This window comes from Ambystoma mexicanum, chromosome 3p (assembly GCF_040938575.1).
Source record: "Ambystoma mexicanum isolate Mex_15411 chromosome 3p, UKY_AmexF1_1, whole genome shotgun sequence".
Lineage (NCBI taxonomy): Eukaryota > Metazoa > Chordata > Amphibia > Caudata > Ambystomatidae > Ambystoma > Ambystoma mexicanum.
In genome coordinates this window covers 365,269,768-365,282,703 of record NC_090925.1, presented here as the reverse complement: position 1 = coordinate 365,282,703, position 12,936 = coordinate 365,269,768, and positions in this window count along the sequence as shown.

Here is a 12,936-nt window from a genome sequence, read left to right as displayed (position 1 = left end):
CCACTCTTGCCTACCCACCTCAATATGTACGCCACACATACATTGTACCTCTTCATAGGTTTATTCCACACCTTACTGACCAGTAGTACTGACTACTCTATGCCCGCAGGGCAACCCAACAACCATATCATGGAACCTAGACACACCACCACACACGCTACTCCCCCCGAGATTATACTCAGACAGTACAGACTCAGAACACGGACATTCCCATTAGCATTCCCCTCAACACCAATGCAGGTAACACTCAGGAACTTACGCATAAGCTCTCGCACTCACACCAAGACCTGGCCACCATACACTATCACCCATAAACACCCTAACAGTGCTCCAACGCTGGCTCCAACCTCACATGACCAGCGTAAAGTCGGACACCACTTGATTAGCAAGCCTACACACACTACCAAAAAGTCCATCAATATTACCGACCTGAAGCCACCACAACCAAAAAAGTTCCAACACCTTAGAAGTGCTTTATTAAATGTTCGCTCACTCAACGGCCACGCTTTAGAAGTTAATGACATTATTACCAACCAGGACCTAGATATGTTAGCCATAACAGAAACTTGGCTGCATTCGGCCGCTGGCTCGACTATCAGCTTAGCTGTACCATCAGGATACTCGATCCTAAGACAGGATAGATTAACCAAAATAGGAGGTGGAGTTGCACTGATTTTTAAAGACACCTTAGCCTTAAGACAGACTCCCACCTCCGGGGAAGACACCATTGACATCCTCTCAGCCAAACTTACCCTCTCTCCCAAAAATACTGTAAACATTCACGTCATATATAGACCACCAGGCCCTGCTAATAACTTCAAAGGCATAGTCAACCAACTTCTTGGAAAAAACATCAAACAAACTTCCAAAACACTGTTTCTAGGAGACCTAAACCTTGGATATAATGACAAACTTGACAAAGAAGCTACCACTCTCGCAAGAAACCTCACAGATCTAGGATTCACACAAATAGTCACTGTCCCGACCCATAATAAAGGCCGTATCTTAGACTGGGTAGCAGATCACAACTGTGGATCCACTCTCAACTCTAACACAGCCCTTCCATGGTCTGATCACAACTGCCTCCAATTCTGCATCCCCACATCATCTTACTCCAAACCTCTAAAACATGCACCGGCCACGCTAGCCAGAAGTGCCAAAAAACTTACAGCTGACAATATACGTCCCTTTCTCAACAACCCTTGCCTAGCAGCCCAGTTCTCCTCCAACCCCAACACTCTAGCAGAGATCTTCAAAAACACCCTCGTCTTGGCCATCAACACCGCAGCCCCTCTTGAAAACAAAAAAGAAAAAAAATCGTTTCACTCTAACTCATGGTTCACGGACGACCTACTAAATCTTCGCCAATGTAAGCGCCAAGCCCTCAAAACATGGCAGGCCAATCCCTGTGAGGCCACCAAAGTAGACTTTCTTTGTATCTCTAAAAAATACAAAAATGCCATATTCAAGGCGAAGTCAGAAACCTACAATAAACGTATCATGGAAGCAAACTCCCTCTCAAAAGAGCTTTTCACCATCTTTAAAGAGCTCACTATCCCCCCAATCTGCACAGATGAGATTGTTAAGGATGAAGCCTGGTGCAATAGCATCCAAACAGCGATGTTAAATAAAATAGACCTTCTCCAAAATAAAATAGCAGAACACTTTAAGGCTCTACACCCCCAACAGACCCTCTCCGTCAATACCGCCAAAGATAAGCACACCTCAAAATTCAATTTTTCACCAATCACCGAGTCGGACACTCTCCACATCCTCAAACAGCTCAAACCATCTCAATGCAAAGGCGACATATGCCCCCCCAACATAATTAAAGAGTGTGCGGCACCCCTCGCACCAATCATCACAGCATTCATTAATGCCTCATTCAAGACGGGTAATGTCCCTGACAGCCTTAAAGAGGCGTGGGAACGCCCGCTCTTAAAGAAACCAACCCTGGACCACGCCCAACCTAACAATTACCGGCCCATTACAACGGTTCCATTTCTCCTAAAAAGCCTAGATAAAGCTGCACACATGCAGATAGAGGCCTACCTGGAAAACAACTCTGTCCTAGGTAAAAGGCAGTCTGGATTCCGTAAAGGTCATGGCACTGAAACCGCTTTACTAGATCTGAAGAATCAAATAACCCTAATCTTAGATAAAGGCAAGCCGGCCCTCTTGCTCCTCCTAGACCTTTCGGCGGCATTTGATTTAGTCGATCATGCCATTCTCACGAACCACCTATCTCAGGCCGCTCATTTCTCCAAACAAGCCACAAACTGGATTACCTCCTTCCTCGAAGGTAGAGTGATGAAAGTGTTTTCCAATATAGCCAACGCAGAGCCTACCACCATCAGGTATGGAGTCCCTCAGGGCTCATGTACAGCTCCCACCCTCTATAATCTTTTTACCAAACCTCTCTTTGATAAATTGGACGCACTTGGGATCACATACACAACTACGCTGACGATACCCACGTACTCCTCCCGCTCACAGGACGCTACCTTCAGGACGCAGCAACCCTCCAGAATATATACGCCACCATCCAAGCATGGATGGCCACGAACGGCCTATGTCTTACGGTGATAAAACCGAAATTCTCATCCTTGGCCAAAAATCCACTCTCAAGAACCTCGACCCACTCTACACAAACATCTGCATAGACAATTGTGTCATCCCAGTTCTACCTTCTGTTAAAACACTAGGAGTCCACATTGACGCATCACTATCCATGGACAAACAAGTCAACTCCATTGTCTCTGCCTCCGCCCTGAGCACTAAGCTCATTAATGCCATTAAACCTTTCCTAACCAAAGATAATTGCTTATCTATTGCAAGAGCCACCATTGGAGCCAAGATAGATTATTGTAATGTGCTATTGGCTGGCACTTCCAACACCAATCTCAATAAACTCCAAACAACACAAAATACTGCACTAAGAGCAGCCCTCAATATACCTAAATGGGACCACATCGCGCAAGCCAGAAAGGCAGCACATTGGCTACCTGTCAAAGAGCGCATTACATTCAAAATACCACTGCACACAAATGTATTAACCTATCCGGACCCTCATACCTGTCTGATACTCTAGTCAGATCGCACTCCACTAGACCAACCAGACAATGCCACACCAACCAACTTAGGGTCCCACGCATCAAACGAGCTAGAGCAGGTGGAATAAGCTTCCCATACATTGCCCCGAAGCTATGGAACGCACTATCTAGCACACTCAGAGCAGAAACCTCTCTCACCGCCTCCCGAAAAAAACTGAAAACCACCTTGTTCAACTAGCTCCTCCTACGACATCATCTCCTCTTCCTCTCCTATCTTCTCCTTACTACTCTCTTGCAACTAAGTAATGACTTCATTGCATGTATAACAAGTCATGTCTGTAACAAGCGCCACGATGCCCTCCGGGCTGCATGTGCGCTTAACAAATGCAAATAAATAAATAAATAAATAAATACAATCCTTTCTGTGTAGCCTTTCTGTGCATTGTTTATTGAGTCTCTCTTCTACGGTATCCTGTTCTGTATATAGGTTTAATTCCCAAAAGATGTTTCTGTATTGGGGGCGTTGGGCATGCTCACACTGAGATCCAGCCCTTCCTCATCTAAAATTCTTCAGAAACAAGAAGCAAAAGAGTCCTTGTACCCCATTTGAGTGGCTGATGTTGCAGCCATTTTATACTTGCATCCCAAAACTTAAGCTGTCCAAATGAGTAGGTATGGTTCATAGTTACAAACATTTTAATGTTAGGCTGAGCGTTGTGAGCACCACTGGCATAACGGGGACCCCTGCAATGCCACCACATGTCCTGGGAGGAGGGCCCCCCTTGGACGTAAAAATAAATGTTTTTGTTGTTGTCACTCTGCCTTCATAAATACATTATTTCTGTTACAGTGTAACAGAACCTTTTTCTTTATGAAGGCAGACTGACTACTCTGTAGAAGTCACTCTGTGTGAGTATATGGTCAAAGGGTGCACACTAAAATGTATAGGTGGCTGCCCATGTGAGTGTATGGTGAAAGGGAGCAAAATTAAATGTATGGGTGGCTATCTGGGTGTGCCTGTATGGTGAAAGGATGAACACTTAAATGTATAGGTGACTGTCTGTGTGAGTGTATGGTGTAAGAGTGCACACTTAAATGCATAGGTGGCTGCCTGTGTGAATGTATGGTGAAAGGGTGCACAATTAAATGTATGGGAGCTGCCTGGGTGTGCCAGAATGATGAAAGGATGCACACTTAAATGTATAGGTGGCTTCCTCTGTGAGTGTATGGTGAAAGGGTGCACATTTAAATGTCTGGGTGGGGATTCAAGATGGCCGCCCGTGGGAGTTAGACGTTCCTGCGGCGCTCCCAGCTGCCGACACAGGAGGAGGCCCACCACCCAGTGTTTACAGCGTGATTTGGAGCTGCAATCTGAGCTCTGCGGTCCCGCTGAGATAGGAGAAGTACTCGCTTTGCAAACGGAGGAGTCCGTGAGTCCTCGGCAAGCGCGGAGGCTCAGTGGCGGCAGGTGCCGGAGCCGGGGGGTCTGCCAGGGGAGCTGCGGAGCATTGGCGGGTTAGTCGGAGACCCGTGAGGAGGGCAGTCACGATTGAGAAAGGGTCTGCCGGGAGGAGGCTAGCCCTGGATTGAGGAGCAAAGAGGCGGCGGGTGGAGTGCCTCGCCTCGGGTCCGGGCAGCGCAGAAGCCTTGAATAGTCCGGCTCGCGCCGAACAAAGGAGGTAGGTTGTCGGAGAGCGGCTCAGCCGGGCTCATCAGGAGGCGGAGCGGAGATCGGGCGGCCCCGGCACACGGATAGCGAGAGCCCAACGGGTGCCGTGTGTACAGCGTTGGACCCAGCCTGAGGGGTTGCGTGGCGCTCCCTGTGTCAGAGATGGTGCGGCGGGGAGCAGCTGAGCAGGCCCCGCGCGGGAGCGGTGGGCGTCTTGCGGTTGGCTGGGCTTTGCCGGCTCAGTGGAGGGGGGTGCGGCCCAGAAGAGGGCCCTACATCGGCCAGTGGACAGTCCCGCTTGGGGGTTGGATAGCATAGTCCCCCCGGGTGCGGAGAGGAGTGCCCCCGAGTGGGGGAGGAGGCACCTGCGGCGGGGTCTCTTTTGGAGGCTCCATCTTGAGGAAGTGTGAGAGGAGCAGGCCAACAAGAGAGGACTCTGGCTCCCTGGCCCCGGGGGTTCGAGTAAGGAGCTTTTCTCCCAGATTGGATGTGTGCTAGTGCTCTGCACAAGTTGGAGAGGCCTTCCTCCCACTACCCCTGTTGCTGGCGAGTCCCCGTGTAAATCACGGAAGGTGGAACGGTGTCTTCGTAGGCTACAAGATCACGACATTTGAGGACAGAATTTAAGGTACGCTGTGTCCCCTGTGTGTGTGCATTTGGTGGTGTGCTACGCTCTCAACCCCCCCGTTAATATGTCCACGAAGAATAAAGGCAAAAGTGGGAGAGCGCAGACAGAGCTCGGCGAGGCCCGGGGGACCTTTCCTAACATCTGGTCGGTGCAGGAGGCGAGGGGCTCGACTAGATCCTCTGGGGAGGACCTCTCCAGGAGTGTCTCTCCGACAGAAGAGGATGGCGCAGCTACGATGTTGAGGCAAGATTTCAGGTGGGAGATGCACACTTTGCACACCAGCTTAACAAAAACCTTTCAGGAACAATTCCAGCTCCTTAGGTCTGACCTGAACTCTGCTATGGGGGAAATAAAGCAGGAGCTGCGGCAACAGGGCGAGAGGGCAGATCTTCTGGAGAGTGGCTTGCAAGAATTGGCTAACGAGGTGACGGCCAGTGGTGAAGCTATTGAGAGGCTCGACACAGCCACGCACAACCTGGAGATACAAATGGAGGATATGGAAAATAGATCTCGTCGAGTCAACATCAGAATCAAAATGCTTCCTGAATCGGTCGAGGACAGAGACTTAAAAGGAGCAGCCCAATCCATCTTCGCAGAGATTTTGGGGATTGCGCCCCCAAAGGAGATTGAGCTCGACCGAGTCCACAGGGTGGGCAGGGGCAACACAGGGTCTCAATCAAGGCCCAGGGATGTTTTGGCAGCATTGACTAGGTATGCCCAAAAGGAAGCAGCCCTCCGGGAGGCAAGGAGACAAGAACCAATCAAATACCAGGGGGAGTGTACAGCCCTGTTCCAGGATCTGGCGAGCAGCATGCTGGCGAAGAGGCGGCAAATGGGTCCGGTCCTCAAAGCCTTGAATGGGAAAGGCATTAAATATAGATGGACATTCCCATTTGTTCTCATGTTCGAGTGGGAAGAAGCTCAGAGGCGCATAATGTCATTGCAGGAAGGAGCGAGCATATTGCGCCTGGACCTAGAGGACATTCCCACGAGATCGGGGAGGAGGGGGGCAGTATCTGGCCCGGAATCAAGGCCTTGGGCCTGGTCAACGGTGGGAGAGAAGAGGAGGAGAGCGAAGCTGAGTCATAAACCTCCCGCGGGGGGGAGGCGGGCAGCCCCCAGGGGCGGCGGGAGGGTCTGTACAAGAAGGATCCTAATCCCCAGGTTGCTTTATCGGTGGTGGGCCACTGACGGGTGAAATTGGCGGGGGGAGGGAGCATCCATCTCTGAGTCAGAAAGGGTGGGCATACCCGAAGAGGGGAGCGGGAGGGAGGCGGGAAGGCCACGACCTTCGGGGGGGGACTGTGAGGAGGGAGGGGGGAAGGGGGAAAGGGCAGCGGAGGGGGGGAGCATGGATCATGGCTAAGTGGGCAGAAGCTCTACTTATCGTTGCGCTAGGTGAAGGGGACTCGGGAGGGCTGGCTGCAAGGCATCGGCCCCCGACGACTCAGGCGGATGGTGCCGCGGCTGACCGCAGAATACTCAGCTTACCGAAATATTGTTCCCCATGATAAAGTGGCTAATGCATAACGTCAGGGGTTTAAATACCCCTCTTAAGAGGAAAAATTCAGAACAATTTACGAAAAAGGAGAATCCTGACATTTTGGGGCTGCAAGAGACACATCTGAGACCTAAGGATAAGGGGCGCCTTAAATTACGGGGTTTTGATCAGATCTTCCATGCCTCGGGCGTGGCTAGGGCAGGGGGAGTGGCACTGGCTATCAAATCCTCAGTGGGTCTTAGGATCTCTGAGGTTATACGGGACAAGGAGGGCAGGTACATAATTGCTAGGGGGTTGCACCAGGGTAGCCCTTATACTGTAGCAGTAGTCTACGTGCCCAATGTAGGCCAAGAACACTTTTTGAAACGTGTCCTGGATAAGCTTGAGGACAATGCCCGGGGCCCAATCATCTTATTAGGTGACCTCAATAAAGCCTGGAAAAAAGGCCAGGACCGGTCTGGACACTTGGATAGGGGGGGGGGGGGGCAGTGATGTCCTCGGTTTTAATAAATAGGATTCGTGGAGCAGGGTTGAGGGACTTCTGGCAGGAGATCAAGGGGGAGGAAGAAGGGTACACTTTCCGGTCGGGGTTCCATGGATCCCAATCCAGACTCGACTACATCTGGGCATCTTCGAGCCTGATAGGTCGGGTGCAGGAGGTGGTGACGGGCCCAATTGGCATAGCGGACCATATGGTGGTTTCTATGATTATGGACTTAGGGCCCAGGGAGAGAGGGGTTTGGACGTGGCGGTACCCAGGACACCTACTTAGAGACCCGGTAATCAGGCAGGAGATCGAGGAGAAGATTAGGGACTTCTTCCTCTAAAACCAAAGGGGGGATACAAAAGAAGAGGTCAGGTGGGAAGCCTTTAAGGCTACGCTGAGGGGGGAATTAATAGCGGCAACGACGCATAGAGAGAAGCATTTGAAAGCGCTGGAGGCTCGCCTGGAAGAGGAAGTTGAATTGGCGAGGCAGAAGGCGGGAACGACCCCGTCTAGGCATGCTATGAGGGAATATCGCAGAGCACTGGGTCATTTGGAGTTACTTAGGAGCAAGAGGGCTGAGGGAGCTCTCTTGCGGGTGTGCCAACATTTTTATGCTAAGGCAAATAAAGCGGATACTCTCCTTGCAAGGCTGCTTAGGGGCGCGAGATCCAAAAACGTGATCACGGCCTTACTAACCGATCTGGGGAAGAGAGCAACGGAGGCGGGGGAGATTCAAGAGGCCTTGGTGTCTTTCTACGAAACCTTGTACACGTCGCAGACCCCTCGGGACAGTCTTCAGGAAGAGTTCCTAAATAAGGTTGAGTTGGAGCGGCTGGGGAAGGAGGCTGCAGAGAGGTTGGACGGGGAGATCAGGGAAGAGGAGGTACTGAAAGTGATTAGGGGTCTTCCTTTGAATAAAGCCCCAGGCCCAGACGGCTATACCGCAGCGTTTTACAAAACCTTTGCAAACGTTTTGGTCCCACATTTAACTACCCTCTTTAATACGTTTGGGGCCACAGGGATAATAACCCCTCCATGGAAGAGGCCAGGCTCTCCCTTATTTTGAAACCCAATAAGAACCCGGAGGAGCGGACGTCCTACAGGGCCATTGCGTTGATTAATATCGATGCCAAGATTTTCACAAAGGTGCTGGCAGCTATGCTAGAGGGCGTCCTGCCGGAGCTGATTCATCCGGACCAGGCGGGGTTTAATAAAGTGTCGGCAGACTGCGGATAACATACGGAGGGTGGCCCATCTGGTGGAAAAATCTCATAGAATGAACACTCCCGCGGCCCTTTTATCTCTGGATGGCGAGAAGGCTTTTGACCGCGTGGAGTGATCCTTCCTGTTCAAAGTGATGAGGAAGATGGGTTTTGGGGGGAATTTTTTGCGTATGGTACAAGCTAATTATCAGACACCTAACATGAAGATAGCGGTGAACGGAGCTATGTCCAGGTCTTTCAGAGTAGGCTGGGGTACTAAGCAGGACTGCCCCCTGTCCCCTATGCTTTAAGCTATATATCTCGAACCCCTCTTGCAGGCAATTAGGGAAGCGGAGGGGATTAAGGGTATCCCATTTGGGGGGGTGGACCAAAAGGTAGCAGCATTTGCTGACAATCTCTTGCTAACCTTGACGGCCCCAGTGGAGTCCATCCGAGTGAGTAGGGAATTGCTGGAGGCCTTTGGTGATGCCTCTGGTCTCAAAATTAATCTTACCAAATCGGAACTTTTGAACCTAACTATGAAGGGGGAGGAGCGCGAAATTCTAAGGGGGGCTACTCCTTTTCTGTGGAGTCTGGGGGGAATCCGATACTAGGAGTCAGAATTACCTCGACCCTGGCAGGGTGGTATCGAGCTAATTACCTACCTTTACTAAAGGACATTGAACGGGACTTCCACATGTGGAGGAGCCTCCCGATCTCGTGGTTGGGCAGGGTGGTGACAACTAAAATGGTAACTCTACCGCGCCTGTTGTATCTTTTCCAGGCAACACCACAGACAGTGCCCATGATCTTCTTTAAGAAACTAGATGCGTTAACTAATGAATTTGTGTGGAACGGGAAAAAAACGCTGGGTTTTTTTTACGTTACTACGAGGCGACGCAGCTACGGGTCGTCCAGGATTGGCTGCGGGAGGGGGAGGTCACACAGTCTAAGCAATGGGTGGCAATGGACAGAGAGCAGTGGCGCACTGCAGGCTGGGTGAGGTCCTATGGCTCCCGAAACAGCATAGACCCAGGCATCTGTATGAAAGTACCATCACATCATTAATGGCGGAGAATTGGGATAAACTAGTGAAGGCTAAGGGTATCACGACCTTTTCCTCTCCCTTCACTTCTTTGTTTGGCAATGGGGAGTTTACCCCAGGGATGGAACGAGGCACCTTTAAGCAATGGCAGGAGGGTGGATGTAGATGGTCGGGAGATCTGTTAAGGGGGGGGGAAGATTCTCTCCTTTGAGGAGTGTAAGAGGGAAGTTGGTGTGGGGCAGGGGGAGAGGCTTCGATATGCACAGTTACGGCACTGGGTTCTGCATCCTGTGAACAAACTAGCTGCAACGAGGGAGAAAACGCGGTTTGAGAAGTTTCTTCTCTCGAATAATGGCTCCAAAGGTCTGATTTCCAACTTATACAGGATCTTGGACGAAACGCCTGACAGGCGCCCATGGAAATACATGCTTAGATGGGAAGGTCGATTGGCCGGGAGGAATGGGAAAGATTATGGAAGAAAATCCCTAAACTGGTTAAAGCCTCCCAGCTGCAGGAGATGTGGTATAAGGTCCTGTTTGGGTGGCATTACACTCCGGCCCGTTTGAAGGAGATATATCCCAATACCTCTGGGGTCTGCTGGAGAGGGTGTGGGGAAGAGGGAACGGCGCAGCATATCTGGTGGTCCGGCCCAAAAATTCAGTCTTTTTGGATGGAGGTCCAGGGAGCTCAAGAACAAGCGTTCGGCTTGGGAGGCAGTAGGCCCCCAAAGGTGACCCTATTGGGAGTGGAGCGGACCTCGGGTGGGGGGGTGGGGGGAGATAAAATCCCGGGGGAAGGCTAGAGCGATTTTGACATTAGCTGCTACGTTGATAATAGCACAGAGATGGAGGAGTAGAGAGGTGCCGTTCCTCCCGGATTTGCTGCGGAAACTTTGGGAATTGTGGCCCTCGAATGGGCAATTTACACGAAGGACAACGATTTGAAGTCTTTTGCACAGTACTATGAGGAAACCTTGCTATTTCTTAAGGATGATTTTCGAATTGGCTGGCGGCCCCAGCGCCTGCGTTTACTGGATTTGCAGTAGGTGTGGGTGATGGACCCACGAGAGCAATGGACCATGGTCAAGGAAGAGCTGCACCAGGGAGAGGTTGGGAGGGGGGGCTCTGTTTTCTTTGTTGTATATTGGTCACATGGGTGTTTTGATCCATGGTTTCAAAGATCTACGGACACGTCGGAGCTGCCTTTGGGGGGGCGGGAGAGGGGGAGATGGGGAATGTTCTTTATTTCTGTCTATGTTGTAAAACCAATAAAAAGAAGTTACAAAAAAATAAATGTATGGGTGGCTACCTGGGTGTGCCTGTATGGTGAAATGGTACATACTTAAATGTGTGGGTGGCTGGGGGTGAATGGTATGTTTGTTTGTGCTCAGGGGTGCAACAAAACATACATTTTGTGGAGGGTGCTACCCCTTCAAATGTTGGGAGAGGTGCTACCTTGACAGAGGGGGCGAGGGGCAAACCTATTGGGGGGGCATATAACTTCTTTACGCATTCTAAAGAGACTATTCTAGTGCAGCTTCAAAGTTACAAGCAGTTAACTCTCTCATTTAAGTCTCGAAGCACCCACTTATGGACTGCTATGAGAATAAGCTGTCTCCTGTTCCCTCTCTACCCTTACAATCACTTCCCTGGCATGCAAGTACTAAACCCACATCAAGATTTCAATTGCCTAAACAATTATGCATTTGAATGCATGCACTAACAGTGAAATGCTTTACGTTAGTAATTGCCAGGCCTTTGCTAACAGTGAAACCAAGGTGCTGTTTAACATCTGTGTCCTGTTCTGTGCGGCAACAGCTCTGTAGGTCAGCCAGGTCTAGTCAACATAGCACACATTTTCAGGGGCGGATTTGGGGAAGGGCTGAAGCCCAGTCAGCTCAATGGTGTTGCACCACTACTTGCGTTTAATCCCTTGGTTATTTATTGCAAATTTTCCTTACTCATGGCCCTATTCTTCCTTGTCCCAGTACTTGTGTATGAGGCAGTTTGCCTCATACACAAGTACAGGGATGAGGTAGAGGGACATTGAGGTAATGCCTGGCTTTGTTACCTGTAATCTTCATTACTCCTAGTGCCACTCTTCCTCATCCCAGTACTTAACTATGAGGAAAGGAGCCTCATACGTAAGCACTGGGGCAATGAAAAGGGACATTGAGGTAATTCTGGGCTGAGAAGCTGATTTTGGGGGTTGGGGCAGGGGATGGGAGGAGAGGTGTGAGAAACCTGAAGGTGTCTCACCCGCTAGTCCCTGGGGATCTGTCATCCAGGCGGCTAGGACACGGCCATCGCTTTTGGATCCAGTTCCTGGGGGTGGACCAGTGCGGGAGGATCACCTGGATGGGGGTTTTCAAGGAGTGGGAGACCGGATGGTGAGATGCGGTATTTCCTTCCCTGTAAAACATTTTCCCCATCCTACTATGTAGAATGGGGAAAAGGATACACAGCTCACTGTGAGAGGAAAAGGACTAACACCCGAGCCGTATACCTGACATGTCCCAACACAATGGTCAGGCAGAGTCAGGCAATTACTGATCATTACACACACCTCACTCCCATCACATTTCCCCACATAGATAAAAGCCGGAGGGTTGCAAGGAGGGAAGTGCCCTTGACCATTTCAGAGAAAAAAACATTACTTTCACAAGCTTTCGATAATAAGAAACATAACACCTGAAATTAAAGCTGAAGAAACGTGCATTGTGTGTCGGAGGTACCCGGGGCTCTCCCTCGTCGATAGCCAAGGCGGGGAGGAACATTTGCCGCTGTGATACTGTCCTTGGCTCCTTCAACAAAGCATCTCTGGTGAAGTCAGCTCAGCCGGTGAGTCGTAGAGACTGATAGCAGAATGGTCTGTGTGAGAACCAAGGTTGCAAGCGGCAACATTGTATGGAGAAATCTAAAGAGAACAGTGTGTGAAGCGTATGTGATGAGTGACGCAAATATAATTGAACAGCAAAGGAGTGACTGAACCTTTGAAGCCAAGATAGGTACTGTATACAGAGTGGTCCGGCGCCACGTGGGTGCTCCTTCGAAGGTCTCTGTTAGGTATCCAACTGAGAGGTGGCAAATGTTAAAGGGAATTGTGAAATCAAAGGGGTCCTGCAACAGATCAAGCTAAACCCTGTACACATTCAAAAGTCTTCGATAGTTAATGCAAACTGAAATTGGTCCGAGCCTGGCTGAGGGAGACTAACTGTGTAAGAAGAAGGATCTGAGCCCGGCTGAGGGGGATCCGGGTTAAACCGTGAGTCACCCGAGAAAGAATATTCTCTGAACATTGGAAAAGGGGATCTGAGCTTGGAAGAGGGGGATCCAAAGTAACAATTGTTGT